Raw genomic sequence first — 19,321 nt, forward strand, 5'->3', positions numbered from 1 at the left:
TTTCAAATTTTTGAAATTTGACCAAAAATTTGAGTTTCCCATCAAAAAATACCCCATGGTAGCAAAAATTAGCAAGATCGATCGAACAGGAGCCGAGATAGCATTTTAGGCCACATCCGCCATTTTGGATTTTCAAATTTTCGAAATGTGACCAGAAATTCGAGTTTCCCGTCGTAAAATACCTCCTGTAATCAAAAATCAGTAAGATCGATCGAACAGGAGCCGAGAATGCCGAGATAGCATTTTGCCGTCCTGCCTATAGCTCCGAATTGCAAAATAGGAAATCCGAGTTTCGCATTACGCAATAGGGAACCATAGTATAGGTCCCAATTGCAAAATGAATCTTGCATGATCCTGCGACGGCAAAGTTTTGCGGGGTTGCTGATGCGGGATAAAAATCGTTTTCGAGGATTTTCTTTTTCTCAATAGTAAGTAAATACCCTCCAGCAGGCTGATTATTTTCCGCGTCGATATCCGAGTCGATAAGTTAGTGACTCACAGATAACGACTGAATTCTAACGACGTCCTTTAGCCGAGCGATTATTTACATCGAATTTCGCTGATCGTTACTCATCGTTCGACAACTAACCGTCGTTAAGTTAGCGATCTGGATCCCAACGTTGCCGACGTGAGAGTAATAATCAACCAATCAGAGAGCGTTTATGATACAAGCAGTGCTCCAACTGCGCGGCAGCGGGAACCCAACACGGTTCCCCTATTCTCTTTTCTTCACGTCACGCGGGTATGTTGTTAGGTTAGGTTAGCTTGCCGCGAATCGTTAGCTTAGAGGTTGCCGTAGAGCAACCTTTAACTTATCGACGGACTCAAATATCCAGCCACGGTTTAATGATCGGCGCGGAGTGAAATCGCTCGATTATACTTTTGCCGCCAACGACGGCGTTAACGTAACGATTTCAATACCAACGCGGAAAATAATCAGACTGCTGATATACGGAATTCATCATAAAAAAAAAAAAAAAAAAAAAAAAAAAAAAAAAAAAAAAAAAAAAAAAAAAAAAAAAAAAAAAATGGAAAGACCCTACCCTAGTAGCAGAACCACAGAAGGAAAAGATAAATATTATGTACGAAAGTTAATTTTTTTATATAATGCATGCATACAAAAGTGTTAAAAGTGAACATTTTTATGTAACCATTATACAGGGTTATCCAAAAGTCACTGACCACCCCTGTAACTTTTTTCCAAATTGAGATAGAAGTTTGAAACTTTGAGAATGTTCCTGTGTCTAAAGTAGCAACTTTTTGGTCCCCCCAAAATTTTGGGGGGCGGCCCCCCCTAAGGGGGGCGGGGGCTAACTTTTTTTTTTCAAATGGCAACCCCCCCCCTTTGTGATACCTCATTCGAAAGATAATAAAAAAAGAAAATTTTTGGCGCAAACCGCAAGTCAAAATGTTGATTTTTGACAAAATGGCGGCCGGTCAAAGTTCAAAATGGCGGACCTTTGGCATCTCCGTTTTTTATTGGCGTATTGGTCTGAAACTCGGAATCTAAGGGTTTTTTGGGACGAGAAAGACGATTCTGGCATCGGTTTTCCAGAAAAGTCAGTCCTTTTCAAAATGGCGGCGGTCAAAATGGTGGCCTAGAGCGAGAAGTGGATATTTAGGCTGCTTATCGTTGGATTTGCATGAAACTTGGTATCCGGGGGTATTTCGCCACGAGAAAAACGAATCTTTCATTGGATATCTGAAATTCCGAAAAATTTCAAAATGGCGGCGAAAAAGTGGCGAGAAATCAGTTTTACGGCTGTTTACCGATGTATTTGCATGAAATGCGATATCGATTATTTAGTATTTCAAGAATTAATGAAAGATTTCTTTTTATCCAGCCAAAAACCACCAGGATATCGAATTTCATGCAAATCCATTGGTAAACAGCCGTAAAACTGATTTATCGCCACTTTTTAGCCGCCATTTTGAAATTCGTCGGAATTTCAGATATACAATGAAAGATTCGTTCTTCTCGTGCCGAAATACCCCCGGATACCAGGTCTCACACAAATCCAACGATAAGCAGCCTAAATATCCACTTCCCGCTCTGAGCCGCCATTTTAACCGCCGCCATTTTGAAAAGGACTGACATTTCTGGAAACTAATGCTAGAATCGTTTTTCTCGTCCCAAAAAACCCTGGGATACTGAGTTCCAGACCAATCCACCGATAAAAAACGGAGATGCCAAAGGTCCGCCATTTTGAACTTTGACCGGCCGCCATTTTGTCAAAAATCAACATTTTGACTTGCGGTTTGCGCCAAAAATTTTCTTTTTTTTATTATCTTTCGAATGAGGTATCACAAAGGGGGGGGGGTTGCCATTTGAAAAAAAAAAGTTAGCCCCCGCCCCCCTTAGGGGGGGCCGCCCCCCAAAATTTTTGGGGGGACCAAAAAGTTGCTACTTTAGACAGAGGAACATTCCCAAAGTTTCAATTTTCTATCTCAATTTGGAAAAAAGTTACAGGGGTGGTCAGTGACTTTTGGATAACCCTGTATAAAAAAATGTTATAATTTTCGTGAGGTTTTCGCAAACATACTAAAAATTCTTCTAATTCGCGAAAAGCTCACAAAAATGATGACTTATTTTTTTATACAATCGTTACATAAAAATGTTCACTTTTAACACTTTCGTATGCATGCGTTATATAAAAAATAAAAAATGTGTGTATAAAAAAAAAAGTACCTCATCTAGCTTTTATCATTTTTCATATATTACAGTCAGGTCTGAACTTTCATTGTTTTTTATATAAGCGTTACACGTTTTTTATATAAAATGATCATTCAGATAACAGATATGTTGGTTTTATACTTTTTTTAGAAAAACAAAAATTTGTTCTGCGACTAGGGAGTTCCTTATTGCATAAAGCTGTCCAAATGTTCAGTCATCAAAAATGTCCTCGAATAAATGCCCCAACATTGTTTTTCCAACACAAAATGTCCAACTTCTTTTATGTTCTACTTAACAATTTTTTTTTTAAAAAAAAGACACCCGATATTGTTAAGAACCCAACAATAAATAAAAAATGAAGAAATTAGGTTTTCAGTTGATAATTCTTTAAAAACAAAAATGTTACCTTTCTAACGATTGTCAGTAGGTGAAACCTCAGCGTTGGGCTTCTTTAGTCAATTGCAGATGGCCTGGAGATTTACATCCATTGTCTCGTAATTTTTATATTGCCCGTAGTTTTTGACGATATCTTCAACCCTAGTCAGATTGGTGACATAACGACGATTGACTGGATGTCTGATTCGAGTGTTACCGTCTCGAATTAATAGTATCGTCTGCTCAACGTCATGCTGGATTGCTGGGTATCCTTAATGTGGGCTTTAAAGCGTGGAATGTTAACATGACTAGCGATTATGATCCTCTGCAGGATGCTGTCACACAACATTAGTTGTACGGTGCAAGCGGTTAAGAACTGACTGGTAGACATTAAAAAACAGGGGCGGAAAGAGAGGAGGTCTTGCTCGTCTCCTCCCCCGCGCCGGATATCCAGGCAATACAGAAAGTTGCCGGATCCGTCTTCTTTGTTCTGGATTTTCTATATCCAGATAAAAGCGGAGTCCTTTATTCACGATGTTCTGCCAAATCGCTTGAGTCCAATGGAAAGAACAGCCGTGTTATGCTGCATTAGGGAAGGCTGTTCGAAACGCGTTAATAGCGGCCGCCTCAAAATCGTTAAACCCTTCGGTTGGCGCGTCGAGATATTTGAACCGCAATTTTAAATTTTCGCTCCGCACGGGTAGAAAGGCTCCAAGTACTCCTCTAGGGGCTCTTAGGGACACGAATCACACAATTTCAGAATTCTCTTATCCCTAAAACACTGTGAAGAAAAGGCCCGAAGCCGCGAGTGTCAGTATCTGCAGCCCGGTTGCCGCGGCGGGCGGCCGGCGCGCCCAGTCGTGTTGCCGATATCTAACGGTCATGTTGTTAGGTCTTTCGTGTGCATCCTGGATGATTACACACAGATCACTTTCTACTTGTACTTTATTGTATTTTACAGTGCGTTGCAACCTTTATTCCCTCTAACGATTTGAATAATTCAATTATTTGATCGAAAATTGTTCTTCCTTTCGATAATGTCAGCAAAATCAATTTAATTTGATGATCAGTCAGCAAAAAATGTAAGGAAAACGTTTCCTTGCATTTTTTGCAGACTGATTATCGAATGGGTCGTTACCATTAATCTTCTATATATTTAATATCCTAAGGCCTTTTTTGGCCTCCAACAGTTTGTGCTAATTCGATCTCGGAAACTACTGGACCGATTTTCCTCGGATTTGTTTTAAATGAAAGCTCATAGGGTCTAGAAGTGCCAAGACCCCTTCGTTTTTCGATTTGCGCGACCGAAGTTGCAAAATTTACCTCGATTTGATAACGACATATTTGCATTTTTGACGCTGGACAGTTTGTGCTAATTCGATCTCGGAAACTACTGGACCGATTTTCCTCGGATTTGTCTATATATTTAATATCCTAATAAGGCCTTTTTTGGCCTCCAACAGTTTGTGCTAATTCGATCTCGGAAACTACTGGACCGATTTTCCTCGGATTTGTTTTAAATGAAAGCTCTTACGCTGTAGACGTGCCAACATCCCTTGGTTTTTCGATTTGCGCGACCGACGTTGCAAAATTTACCTCGATTTGATAACGACATATTTGCATTTTTGACGCTGGACAGTTTGTGCTAATTCGATCTCGGAAACTACTGGACCGATTTTCCTCGGATTTGTTTTAAATGAAAGCTCTTACGCTGTAGACGTGCCAACATCCCTTGGTTTTTCGATTTGCGCGACCGACGTTGCAAAATTTACCTCGATTTGATAACGACATATTTGCATTTTTGACGCTGGACAGTTTGTGCTAATTCGATCTCAGAAACTACTCGACCGATTTTCCTCGGATTTGTTTTAAATGAAAGCTCATAGGGTCTAGAAGTGCCAAGACCCCTTCGTTTTTCGATTTGCGCGACCGAAGTTGCAAAATTTACCTCGATTTGATAACGACATATTTGCGTTTTTGACGCTGGACGAGTCATATGGTTGGGGGACCTCCCACCCTCTGATTTTCCGTTTCCCTCTCCACGTAAACCCATCCCTACCTGCTCACAACACGTGTCACCCTTCTACCCTAGCATGGGTCCTACGGCAGTTTCACTCATGTCGGGGGTCGGCTCATGTCTTCTTCCAAGAGAATTGGTGATTTATCTTCACCCTTTCGCACCGTTACATTTTCAAAAAGTGTTCTGATTTTCTTTTCCAGGAGTGTTATTTATTTTTCAAGGTTGTTTCTTTTTCTAAAAGTGGGTAATTTTTAGTTTCCTATTCTTTGTTTTTGAATTTATCATTTTGCCTCCAGGAAGTCCTCTAAGCACTGGTAGTAGCAAAATTTGGCTCGCGAAGCGAGCCAACAGTTACTCGCGGAGCGAGTAACTGGGGGTCCAGGGGGCTTGCCCCCGGCTAGCGGCGCAAGCGAGCGTAGCGAGCTGAAGCAGCTAGTATTTTATAAAGTAGCTCCATTTCAACATTAGTAATTTAAAACAAATGCTCTCTTTGCAAAATCTGTCACTATATTTACTTACAAGGAGGCCCTGATCTCTGACCTCTGACCGCTACGCGGCCCAACCCCCTGGAGGGCGCTTCGCGGGTCCTATACGCATATGTGTAGGCACAAATGTTCTCGTGTCCGTATCAAGCGATCCAACTTTTCACTCGGTGTAAGTGGAGGAAAAGCTGGACTGAGGTGGACTTTAGTTTCCATCACACAGTAAAAACATCTAGAAGGGCCTGTAATTATAGTTTCTTTTTCAGACCTAGTTCTCACGTGTGAATTTTATTCACAGTCTATATGGGTTTCGGCGAACGATAGGAAATGGTGATCTCATATGATTTGACAGAAATCTGATATTATCCCTGAGGGGGACGATGACATGAGCTGATGAGCAGCTAGGAATGGAATGCAGTTAGAGTGTTTAGCATGTGCTGAAAACACGATAAGTGAGACTGTAACCAAAATTCGAGCACGGTTCGTGTTTGGGGTGCAGACTCGGAGGAGTGACCAAAGAGTAGATAGAGAAAATGGTGAGCCCATACGAATCTACTATTCAACAAATAATGTTAGAATAGTTCATCAAAATACAGAAATAAATGTAATGCTATGATTCTATAGAGAGGTTACAGAGCGCTGATGGATCACTATTGGTGCCTACATTCAGTAATAGGAATAGGGTAGGGGTTTGTTTATTCATTGTTATTCATGACTTACCTAGATTCAGTTCAAGGCCCTTGCATTCAACTCGGATTTGGCGTAATGTAGTGAAAGCAGGAAGTCAAGAAATATATACATTTCTGAGAATTATTGTATGATTTGTAAGAGCTTCATTGAGCCTGACGGCCTGACCATTCACGCCTCGTTGATAACCTAACCTCAAAATATCGACAAGGCAGGGCGAGGCAGGGCGGGGCGGCACATCTCCTGACTTGCCGAATTGAATTGAGGATTTTTTATTTAAATCTGCATGATCTATAAAAACTCGTTCGCTTATTTATTTTTGAAACGCGTAACGCCGACAATGTTTCATATGTCACACGCTGTAACTTTTGCGTTGTATTCTTGCTTTTATTTTTATTTTTATAAAATTTCAACATAAAACAGGGCAGGCCGGCAGGATTGCAACAAAGGTTTTGTTTTGGATTCGGAGCTGAATCGTAATTTCGCAAATATAAGATGAGTTGTCGGTTATCACTGCCAGTAATGCAAGTTTTAATTATTTTTTTGATTTAAATAGTTTCAGCTCGAATTCGAGTTTTCTTCGTATCGGAAGTAATCTTACTTCGAAGTTGGCAAATTTTTATTAAACTGAAAGTAAGCGAGCAGTGTATAGCGATGGGCTCTTGGTAATCAATCTTCAAATTTTTAATTTGGCCATGCGTAGAAATAGAATGAAAATATTCTGATAGATACAACTCAATTCTCATTGGTTTTGCTATTACCGCTATTTGGCTCTTTCTACAATTCAATGTTGGTTTCACATAGGAGATTTGGAAGTATGATGGTTAGTGGGGCCGATAAGTGGAAAATATCATAAGAATCGTGCACTTCTGGAAGAAAGCATGAAAATTTCAGGGATTCATCTCTACCCTATAGACATTCGATTCAGACATAGACCCCAAAAATCTGAGCCCCCTGGGGGGGCAGGGGGGCCCCCAAATTTTGAATTTTGAATAACTACTGAACGGCTAATGTTATCGTAATTTTTTTTAAGCAGGACGATAGGAAATTTTATCAGGAACAAAAATGGTTCCTATGAATTTTTCTGTGGGATCAATATTTAAGGCGTGAAACGGGAAAAACCATCGGGGGACGGGGAGCCGGCCGTTCTGAGGCAGATCCGCGCGCTGCCCTGTTTGCCCGGGACGCGCGCGGCGGCGCAGTACGGTGTTACCGATCGACGAAACAGCCGCTTGTCTTGGTTTAATCTCAACGATGCGCAGTTTTAAAAATAATAATGCATTTACCGTACTGCCTAAATACTTTTCCTCAGTAATATAAGCTCTACTTTTTATTATAGTAATACATAAAAACAAGCAAAAGCGAAATACTCCAATGTGAGAGCGCCGAGTCAGAGGGATCGGTCATCGCTCATCGCGCATCACGCGTCTTGTTTTCTCTGAATGCAGAGCTTTTCCGACCTCATTACAGAGTAAATTACCCTTTCCTCACGTAAGTTTTGTACAGGATTACATCTTTTTTTAAGATATTAGAGCGAAATAACAAGTTTTAATACGATTTTGACCCACTTTTTCATGACTATTGGAAATGGCGGATCCTTCGTAACTTATTTTTAGCTTATTTTTCATGTTACTTTCGGCGAATAAGACAATGAGCTGCTTACATAACCATGAATTTTGCAAAACTTGGTAGAGACATTAATTGAAGAGTGAGAAGGGAGGAGAGGGGGGCTCCACAGTCCCTTCGACACTATAAGGTTACCAGATTTCCTTCAAAATGAAGGAAATATCGTTTTACGTTCATGTTCATTGGTTTCTCGCCATTGGATAGGTACTGATTCATACGGAACATTCCGACAATGTTCTTTTCTCCTCTTTTTCCCTCCAGCCAGTCAATAGAAGTTTTCATTTTCATGAACTCCCCATTTTTTCAGTTATTTAACAAATATGCATATTTCAAAAAAAATAGAACAATACAATAAATAAATGATAAAAAAGAAGCTATCTGAATACTATCGCCTCTTTTTATCGAGTCATCCTTGAAGATATTATTGGTACTTACCACGACACATAGAAAATGGAATGAGCAGTAAAAAAAAAATCCATGTATATTATCTTACATTTTGTTGTATGGAATTTAGAGTGGAGTTGGTAACATTTGTATTGAAAAAAATATTAATATAGGAGGAAATTTATTTATCATGCAGGTTCTGATTCTTTAAAGAACCTCTGAGAAGGACCAGGCCTCAGGAAGAAATTCATTGCATTTCTTCTTTTTCAACCCGCAAATCTCGTACCGATTTTTGGTTTGTATGGAGCTCATGGAAGAGTTCTAGGTAAGTATGTCGGAGACAATTTTCAAGAAACGGGACTTGCAAAATATGCAATGCACAAAACGTACACCTTAAACTTTATCGTACATTATAACACTGATCGAATCAGCTTTAGAGATTATCAAAAGGTTAATTTATCGTCAAAATATAAAAAATCAGTCAAAATCAGTAATCAGTAATCAGTTGCAAAATTACCGATATTGCGGAATATCGTACCTATGATGCGCTGACATAAGAGCAGGATAGGTTCCCAGTACTTAGGCGCGACTTCCTATCACTCAAATGGACCGTTTTGACAGATTAGCGGATACGGCGGCTAGTTATTACTTATTACTTAATAATAATATTCTTTGTACTGTACAAGAAGCAGTCCAACAAAGGTTTTTTGGGGGTCATTCATCCCTATCAAGCTTTCTCAAGATTCTTTTGCCGTTTTTTTGGAGCAAGTTTTGAAGGTGGTTAAAAAATGCCTATACGTAGCAATGATGTACCAAAATGTTCCTGAAAGAGAGGAGAATAAGCATGTTTTTATGTATGCTCATTGTTTACAAAATTAGGCTCCCTGTCTTAAGTAAGCATATTTAGATACCATCCTGATGTCGCAGCACCGAGAGAAAGAGAAAGAAAAACACTTTAAAATCATTTTTCAGGTCATCGTGGTACACAAATAAGATTTGTGACTTTTAGCCCCCCCCCCCCCTTTCCCGATACAACTGTGCCTTAGATTTTATTCCGTTCAACTGATGTCTGATGCAGTTATCTCGGATGCTGTAATAAAACTTGACAAACCCATACAACAAAACAATTCGGAACTCCAGCACTTAACCCCTTCTCTTTCTGTTGCCTTGCGCTCGCTTGTCTACATATATTACCTGCATAAGTTAAGCCCTATTTTAAGGCTTTATAGGTAGTACGATATATTCACAATACTTTTAAAACTGCGCATCGTTGAGATTAAACCAAGACAAGCGGCTGTTTCGTCGATCGGTAACACCGTACTGCGCCGCCGCGCGCGTCCCGGGCAAACAGGGCAGCGCGCGGATCTGCCTCAGAACGGCCGGCTCCCCGTCCCCCGATGGTTTTTCCCGTTTCACGCCTTAAATATTGATCCCACAGAAAAATTCATAGGAACCATTTTTGTTCCTGATAAAATTTCCTATCGTCCTGCTTAAAAAAAATTACGATAACATTAGCCGTTCAGTAGTTATTCAAAATTCAAAATTTGGGGGCCCCCCTGCCCCCCCAGGGGGCTCAGATTTTTGGGGTCTATGTCTGAATCGAATGTCTATAGGGTAGAGATGAATCCCTGAAATTTTCATGCTTTCTTCCAGAAGTGCACGATTGTTATGCTTATCGGCCCCACTAGGTTGAGCTTCAGTAAAGGCGATCGGATAGAACTTGCTTTCAGGCGCTACTTTGCCTCATCAGTTTGTTGCACACTTCCTTCAGCGGCAGTTATGCCCCCCTCCTCCAGTGAAAATTCTAAAAAATTGAAAGTCTCCGTCTTTCTTTGTGCTTTTCACTGTACATAATATCATCCCATTGAATAGTCAGTGTCTAAACTAATCTTGCAAAATATAGATGTTTGATCTATAATTGACAGACTTTAAAGATGAACCTACGTTGTATGCGTGGTTCGAAGAAGCTGCGTGTTTTCTGTTTTTTGACAAACTATTGCGGTTATTTCAGTTGTCTTAAACAGAGTGTAAGCAGCAAATTATTCTTACAGCTCTGTCAACCATAGCAAATCTCTAAGTAAATCATATTTTAAATGAAAACTTCATCCGTGCGAAAAGTAATTGCTACCTACTGGTACAATTAATAAATTATTGCTAAATAGAGGGCATTTTCTTGGAAATGCCATGGTTGTAGAAATTTCAGTGCACTAATCAAGACTTATTCTGTGATAACTGATGACATGAAACATTTTTTTTGCCCTCATTTGTGAACTTCGGTGAGTAATTCAACTTAATTCTATAATGCATGACGAAACAGCAAATAGTCGCTGATTGTCAATGATCAAAGGTTTACAGATTACCAAGTTTATTCTTGTGGTGGTCTCCAATGTTTCACGGCGTTCCAATGCATGTCCTTTGCTATTCCGTGACACTCCCTAGGAATTCCATGAAGCCACCACGGAATCTCCTGCTGCCACCATGGAATCCCATGCAGTCACCACGGAAACGCAAAGAGTCACCATGGAGTTCCGTGTCTCCTTCATGGAGTCTCCATGGAGTTCCGTGTCTCCTTCATGGAGTCTCCATGGAGTTCCGTGTCTTCACCATGGAATTCCATGAGAAACAGCACGGAATACCATGGAATTCCATGAAAAATTTTTAGCAGGGTGATCGAAAGTATAGAAGATAAAGTCTTGTAAAAATAGTTTACAGCATACGACAGTGTACAACGATTAATTAAAACTCAATATTATCGCCGAAAAAACGGAATTTGGACCGCAAGATGGACCAAATGTCGCGGCACACTCGGTTATGTGGCTATGGGAGGCGCGCCCACCGAAGGGTTAAGATTTGCTCCGGTGCTAAGACCATCCCGAGTTCCTCTGCAATACCCAACAACTTATGAAGCATGGCAGCGTATGACTCCTCCGTTTTCCTTTGCATGATAATGTTAACAAGATGAAATACACGACCCTAAAAAGAACCATGAGTCGTGCTTAACTGTATGGATTGTTCTAGTAAATTTTGGTACCATCATTGGTTCTAGTACATTATTTTTGAATATTCTGTTTTTTTCTTTTTTAACTCGGAAGAGGGAGCACCTCCGCCAGTACATTATTAATATTATTATTACGAGGGTCGTTCAGAAAGTAAGATTCCCTATTTTTTTTTCTCAAGAACTATAAAAGCTACACAAATGATAAATATATGGCTGAAAAGCATATACTCTCAGCTTTCTACCGGTATATAGGTTTTTGTTTTTTGACCAACCAATCGCTCAGAAATTGCATTTTTCCGCGACCACCTCGAAGATTTTCCCGCCGCCTCCTGCCTGTAGCAGTTAACACCGCATGGATTGCGTTCTCCGCGCGGATCCGTGGCCAACGCGGATCTTATCAGATCTTGATATCCTTACACTTAGTCCAGGCAAACAAGGAAAAGAGCCTGCAAAAATCCCGGGTAGGAATGTTTTCATCGATTCCTATGTAATTTTTGACGCTGAATCCGAATTTCAACTTTGCGCCATTAAATTCGGACCGGAAAGTTGCCAAATTTGGCAAAAAAGGCCTACAATCGGCATTTTTTACGGATTATGGCCTGTGACTCGCCAAAAATTGATCTGAAGATAGAATTAGTTATTTTCAGAAATAAAGCTCGTTAAATTTCCTACAAAAAAGTTTCTATACATTTTTTGCTGAAGGGCAAAATTAAGCGCGCTGGCAGGCGCCAAACTTTGAAAAATGAGCGAAAATTGCGTTTTTTTGCGGATTATGGCCTGTGACTCGCCAAAAATTGATCTGAAGACAGAATTAGTTATTTTCAGAAATAAAGCTCGTTAAATTTCATACAAAAAAGTTTCTATACATTTTTTGCCTACGGGCAAAATTAAGCGCGCTGGCGGGCGCCAAACTTTGAAAAATGAGCGAAAATTGCGGGGTTTTTTTTTGCGGTTTTTGCTTTATGTCTCCTTTTTTACCCGTCTGCAGAGTGATTTCTGGACTTATGTGAAGATAATAAAGTTCACACTGAGTTCCATGAATCGATGTGAAAAATAAGGAGCCCAACACATTGCAATGTTGCCAAAATTACCTAAAATTGATTGTTGGCGGCTTTGGACCATTAATTGCCTTATTATCCGTCTATTTGTTCAGTCTCCATTTTTAAAGCGGGGATAATGAATCGAAATCAGCGGAAAGGAGGATTAAATGATTCTTTGTCACATTTTTTTTCATCAGAATGAGGTGGAAACACTTCAGAGGGTCGTGCGTCCACTAAAGTGCTCTATCGTGACACTTGTAGTGCAGTTGCTGGATGGATGATCTTGAGCTTCTTTTAAAGCTTAGACGGTCTACTTTCATAAAATAATAGTTTTGTAGTTTTCCGTGCGTTCCCCTCAACGCTGCGGCTCAAAATGTAAAAAATTGAAATTTTGAGCTACGGCAATGTGGCAACAATGGATGAAAATTTTAAAATGGACCAATTTCGTGAATATTAGCTAAAATCTGATAATTTTCTCTAAATTTTGAGACCAAGACCATCTCTCTACGACAAACCGTTCACGAGATATGCCCGTTTAAAGTTTTAACTTTAACCCCCTCCCCCTCCCGTCATAATTATCCAAATTCAAAAATCGTCAGTGTTTTGGACTTGGGAAGTAGTCCTCCATCAACCCCGAAAATATTACGAAGATTTGGCCGAGGTTGGAAATGCCCGATCTTGAATAAGGTCCTTTTCTTGGCCGCTGATGATGATTGAGTGACTGAATGTTTGTGAATGTACGCGTGCACGTGTTTATTTGTAAGGCAAAAATAATGAAAACATACCTACCATTTTTGAGAAGAGTAATTTTTAAAAATTTAAGTTTCGAGAAAAACTTGGTCTCAGGCTGTGGGGACACCACGCAAAAATAAAACGCGCCATGTACTGGACGTCTTGGGCGGCGTGGAAGCAAGTACTAATAATTATATTTATATACTAGCTGGACTAGCCGTTCTGGGCGCGCTTCGCGCGCCCGTCACGCCTAGCCGGGGGCTACGCCCCCTGGACCCCCCGTCACCGCGCATACGCGAGTGACATTCGGCTTCGCGGAGCGAGGCCCGATTTTTGTATAAGTTGCAAATTTTTTTATCACTATATTTTTGAAGATTTCATAGAAAACATTAATGAAATTCTCACTCACAATTAACGTGTAGAATAATAATGGAGGGCAAGAATAGACTATACTTAAAATGGACGGTTTCCCACTTAGTAAAACAGCCAACATCCACATGAAGGTGAGGAACCATCGGTAACCACTTTTTTTTTCTTTTCTTTCTTTACTTTTCTGAAAAGAATACTGAAATTTAGTTCGTCCCCTAAAAGGAAACACGGAGAAAATAAATTGTGCATGGAACCCGAAAGCTGAGATCATATGGATCTCTGAAGTTTTCGGATCATGCACCGAAAAGTAAGGTCCATCTGCCGAGGGCGGGTCAACAATTGAAGAGTTTCGTATGACCGAAGGTTTCAGGCACTCAACTGAAGTACTCGTGCATACCGGAAAGTGCTTCCGATTTCTGACCTCAGAGATTAGGAAAAACACAGTAGAGAACCAAGGAAATCACAGTAAACAGAGAAAAAAATACATTCGAATAAAGAAAGAAAACTATTATCGAAGAAATCCTAATTATTAAAAAGTATTACTGTGGACTCTCGAAAAGTCGAACCTCGATAATTCGAAAACCTCGTAATTCGAGAGAAAGTCTGGTTTCCCTGAAAATCTCTCGATAATTCGAAGAAAATCAAGGTATTTTTCTCAGGCACCTCGGTAATTCGAAATTTTTTAAAGCTGGCGTGGCCCTCTAGAATTCGAAATTGCGAACGAAATTTCTCCTCTGTAATTCGAATGTGGAGTAAGTATGGCCCTCCCTCTATAATTCGAAATAGACGGTACATTCCCTCTACAATTCGAAGTCAAACTGTTCATTTCCTGGGTGTCTGAAAGAGCTTTCACCTTTGAGCTAAAGACCTTTAGGCGTGAATCCGTCCTTTTGCCCCTCTATAATTCGAATTCAGATGGGCGCCTTCCCTCTATAATCGAACCTCTCTAATTCGAAATTTTCTCATGGAATCACTTTAAATTCGGACCATCGCTTTATTTTCGAAACCTCGCTAATTCGAAGAAAAGCGATTCCCTTCAATTTTTTCGAATTATCGAGAGTCCACTGTAGCTTGGCGTATTCAATGCGTAGCGGCATAGGACATGAGCGAGATTCCATCATCAACTGACCGCTGGCCGCTAGGATACCTGGGTGGCGTGCGACAAATTTAAAACCGTAAGCGGTGGCATAAGGTTCGATTTGAACAGAGAGTGGGGAAACGTCAACGTAGGAAAGGTCAGCGCTGACCGTTCAGCACACGCGCAGCGTCATCACCGGGTGGGGAAGAGAGTCCGGGAGGGGACACTTCCCTCGAAGTGAAATAGAAAAAGGCAGAATCCTCGAAGTTTATATGAAGATTCTGCCTTAATACAGGGTGTTTCAGACCACCCGTACCATGCCTTTTTCTCGGTTGGTTTAGGTCGTACGAAGTCGGAGACCGCGGGGTTGAATAGGGAATTGACCCCAAGGAATCCGAATTTCGTGGTCCCGGACCCCCCCCCCCATCGCCCCTTGGGGGGTAAAGGGGGGGGGGTCACGATGCTGAAAGTCACGGTTCTCGACCGAATTGCGGATTAATCGCATCAGAATTGGAAAGCACGGAAAGTTTCACGTGAAATTGACCCCTAAAAATCCAAAATCGGACCATCCAAGGCCCAAAAATGACCCCCTAAAGAGGGGGCCAGTACCCCCCTCCATAATTTCTCTTTGGTCTCAAAATTGACGTAAATTCTCCAGAAAAAGACAGTTTTCCAGGTAATCGACCTCGTACGGCAGAAAGAAACCCCCTGAGGAGGGTAGCCTCGCCCCCGCCAAAAATTTCTCAGGATTCCTCTTTGGTCGCAAAATTGACGTCGATTCTCCAGAAAAAGACGGTTTCCCATATAATCGACCCCGAGGAGCTCAGGGAACATGATATTTAGAGTCCTCGGGGTCGATTACATGGGAAACCGACTTTTTCTAGAGAATCGACGTCAATTTTGCGACCAAAGAGGAATCCTGAGAAATTTTTGGCGGGGACGAGGCCCCTCTCCTCAGGGAGTTACTTTCTGCCGTACAGGGGGTCTATTAGAACTCTTAGGAGTCACTTAAGATGTAAATGTGTTCTGCTCCTCAATTTGGATGCAATCAATTTGCGATTCGGAAAGGAGCTCCGATTTTTAAAATTGGGCCCCCCCGTTTACCCCCCAAGGGGCGCTAGAGGAGCTTCGGGACCATGAAATTTGGATTTCTCGAGGTCGATTACCTGGGAAACCGTCTTTTTCTGGAGAATTTACTTCAATTTTGAGACCAAAGAGAAATTATGGAGGGGGGTACTGTTCCCCTCTTTAGGGGGTCATTTTTGGGCCTTGAATGGTCCGATTTTGGATTTTTAGGGGTCAATTTCACGTGAAATTTTCCGTGCTTTCCAATTCTGATGCGATTAATCCGCAATTCGGTCGGGAACCGTGACTTTTAGCATCGTGACCCCCCCCCCCCCCTCGCCCCCCTCGGGGGGTAAAGGGGTATAAAAAATTGAATGATATAAAAATGAAGATATAAAATGAAGTTAAACGATTTTCTATAAATTGCCAAACTCATTTCATACTTAGCATTTTTCGATCTATGCCATTTGCAAGGAGCTCGATGTCCTGGCGCAACGGAAAGGACCTTATTCAAAATCGGCCATTTCCAACCTCGGCCAAATCTTCGTAATATTTTCAGGGCTGATGGAGGACTACTTCCCAAGTCCAAAACCCTGACGATTTTTGAATTTGGATAATTATGACGGGAGGGGGAGGGGGTTAAAGTTAAAACTTTAAACGGGCATATCTCGTGAACGGTTTGTCGTAGAGAGATGGTCTTGGTCTCAAAATTTAGAGAAAATTATCAGATTTTAGCTAATATTCACGAAATTGGTCCATTTTAAAATTTTCATCCATTGTTGCCACATTGCCGTAGCTCAAAATTTCAATTTTTTACATTTTGAGCCGCAGCGTTGAGGGGAACGCACGGAAAACTACAAAACTATTATTTTATGAAAGTAGACCGTCTAAGCTTTAAAAGAAGCTCAAGATCATCCATCCAGCAACTGCACTACAAGTGTCACGATAGAGCACTTTAGTGGACGCACGACCCTCTGAAGTGTTTCCACCTCATTCTGATGAAAAAAAATGTGACAAAGAATCATTTAATCCTCCTTTCCGCTGATTTCGATTCATTATCCCCGCTTTAAAAATGGAGACTGAACAAATAGACGGATAATAAGGCAATTAATGGTCCAAAGCCGCCAACAATCAATTTTAGGTAATTTTGGCAACATTGCAATGTGTTGGGCTCCTTATTTTTCACATCGATTCATGGAACTCAGTGTGAACTTTATTATCTTCACATAAGTCCAGAAATCACTCTGCAGACGGGTAAAAAAGGAGACATAAAGCAAAAACCGCAAAAAAAAACCCCGCAATTTTCGCTCATTTTTCAAAGTTTGGCGCCCGCCAGCGCGCTTAATTTTGCCCGAAGGCAAAAAATGTATAGAAACTTTTTTGTATGAAATTTAACGAGCTTTATTTCTGAAAATAACTAATTCTGTCTTCAGATCAATTTTTGGCGAGTCACAGGCCATAATCCGTAAAAAATGCCGATTGTAGGCCTTTTTTGCCAAATTTGGCAACTTTCCGGTCCGAATTTAATGGCGCAAAGTTGAAATTCGGATTCAGCGTCAAAAATTACATAGGAATCGATGAAAACATTCTTACCCGGGATTTTTGCAGGCTATAGCCCCTTTCATGGCTTATTTTCCTGGACTGTCTTTTACGACAAGAGAGGCTTCAGATATGTCAACTAGGTGTATATCTTTGAAGATGCAAGGCTTTCCCGATTATTGAGAAAATTTCATCAGGCGGGGCAATCTTACCCAAGGAGTGATTTTGCTTTACGACAATGCGCGACCACATACAGCGGCTGATACTGTTGAGTTAATCGAAAAGTTCGGTTGGACTTGCCTTCCTCATCCACCGTATAGTCCTGACGTAGCTCCTAGTGACTACCATCTTTTCCCAGCTCTGAAGAAGTTTCTAGGTCATGTCAAGTTCGACACAGATGAGGAACTCCAAGAAACTGTCCTGGGATTTTTCGAACAACAGCCGAAGGACTTCTACCGTGAAGGCATCAGGAAACTGATACCAAGGTGTGAAAAATGTTTCACAGTGAGAGGAAACTACGTCGAAAAAAGCTGAAAGGTTTGTGCTATGCTTAATAACTTTTACAATTTTGCTCGTGGTCCTTTTTCTTTTGTTTTTCAATGCAATTCTCATGCACCTTGGAGGTGGCGGGTAATTCTTCAAGGTGGTCGCGGAAAAATGCAATTTCTGAGCGATTGGTTGGTCAAAAAACAAACACCAATACACCGTTAGAAAGCTGAGAGTGTAAGCTTTTCAGCCATATATTTACGATTTTTGTAGTTTTTATAGTTCTTAAGAAAAAAAATAGGGAAACTTACTTTCTGAACGACCCTCGTATTATTTTTTGTATTGTTAGTATTATTGGTATTATTTTTATTAAGTCCTTAACGTTACCTTAACGCCGCCCGAGGCCGGCTCTCCCGACTTTTCCCGGCGTTTCAACGCAAAGGAGAGTCGAACTCTTTTTTTTAAAAAAAAAGAAAAAAATAAAAATGCCTTTTTGCGATGTAAAAAAGACGAACAGGATAATCATTTTCCGAAAAAAAAACCGAGATCGTAGTATTAGATTTCAAATGATGGGGGAGAGAAGTAGGGGGAGGTACAATTTTGTGGTCGCGATAACTGGCGCAAATTACGAGATTTGCCCCCGAAATTTTTATGGGAGGTAGATCTTACTAAGTTCTAGGCTGGTATTGAATTTGAGCGAAATCGGCTGCGCCGTTTAAAAATGGTGAGCTTTGAAAGTTTTAGACGGGGGTGCGCGGCTAGAGGGGAGCAGGGCCGCACAGTGGGTCACGGACTAAAAGTTGGTAGACAAGATGGCAATGTTGTTGCACAGTGGGTCACGAATTGAAAATTGGTGGATTAGACGGCAATATAGTCGCCTAGTGGGTCACGGACTGAAAATTGGAGGACAAGACGGCAATTTAGTCGCACAGTGGGTCACGGACTGAAAATTGTTGGACGAGACGGCAATTTAGTCGCACAGTGGGTCAAGGACTGAAAATACGTGGACAAGATGGCAATGTTGTCGCACAGTGGGTCACGGACTGAAAATTGGTGAACGAGACGGCAATTTAGTCGCATAGTGGGTCAAGGACTGAAAATACGTGGACAAGATGGCAATATTGTCGCACAGTGGGTCACGGACTAAAAATTGGTGGACAAGACGGCAATGTTGTCGCACAGTTGGTCACGAACTGAAAATTGATGGACACGACGGCAATGTTGTCGCACAGTGAGTTACGGAGATTGAGCCATCGTCATTCAAGATTGCCACATCGTTTATTGAAATTTTTTCATGTCTTACATTACATGAGGGATTTTAACTGCAATCCGGCAACATGAAGTCCTTCGAATAATCAATGCCTCCAGCAGAGTATACGCAAATTTAGCCTCAAAAGATTGAACCCCCCTCCCTTCAGAAAATACACTCTTCCCGCGGTGGACGCGCGGGCCGCTTGAAGAGACAGAACAACCGAGGCCGAACACTCAAACTAAAAAGCACGCGCGTCAAGGGGGAGAGGCCCGCTAAAGAAAACGGCGCGGAGCGCGGTTTTTTTTCACCATGACAACTTTTGCAGAGTGCAGAGAGTGCATGGAGTTTGCATGGAGTTCAAAGGATTTTTCCCAAATTTTGTTGAACAATACTGACCCGCGAAAAACGAGCTCGAAGTTGCGTATTTTGAGCTCCCACTTAAACGCGCGTCCGCGGGACACTGAAAATGGCCGCCGTCAGCGCCTGACGGAGAATGGCTACACTCGGCGACTTA

General features: G+C 41.2%; 1 protein-coding gene across 2 annotated transcripts in view; it reads left to right on the forward strand.

Moving 5' to 3' along the window:
* Nucleotides 1-19,321, forward strand: part of LOC109039519 (ubiquitin carboxyl-terminal hydrolase MINDY-3 homolog) — a 111,824-nt gene that overhangs the window by 33,182 nt on the left and 59,321 nt on the right. The gene's annotated exons all lie outside the window — the stretch shown is intronic.

This window comes from Bemisia tabaci, chromosome 1, assembly GCF_918797505.1.
Source record: "Bemisia tabaci chromosome 1, PGI_BMITA_v3".
Taxonomy (NCBI): domain Eukaryota; kingdom Metazoa; phylum Arthropoda; class Insecta; order Hemiptera; family Aleyrodidae; genus Bemisia; species Bemisia tabaci.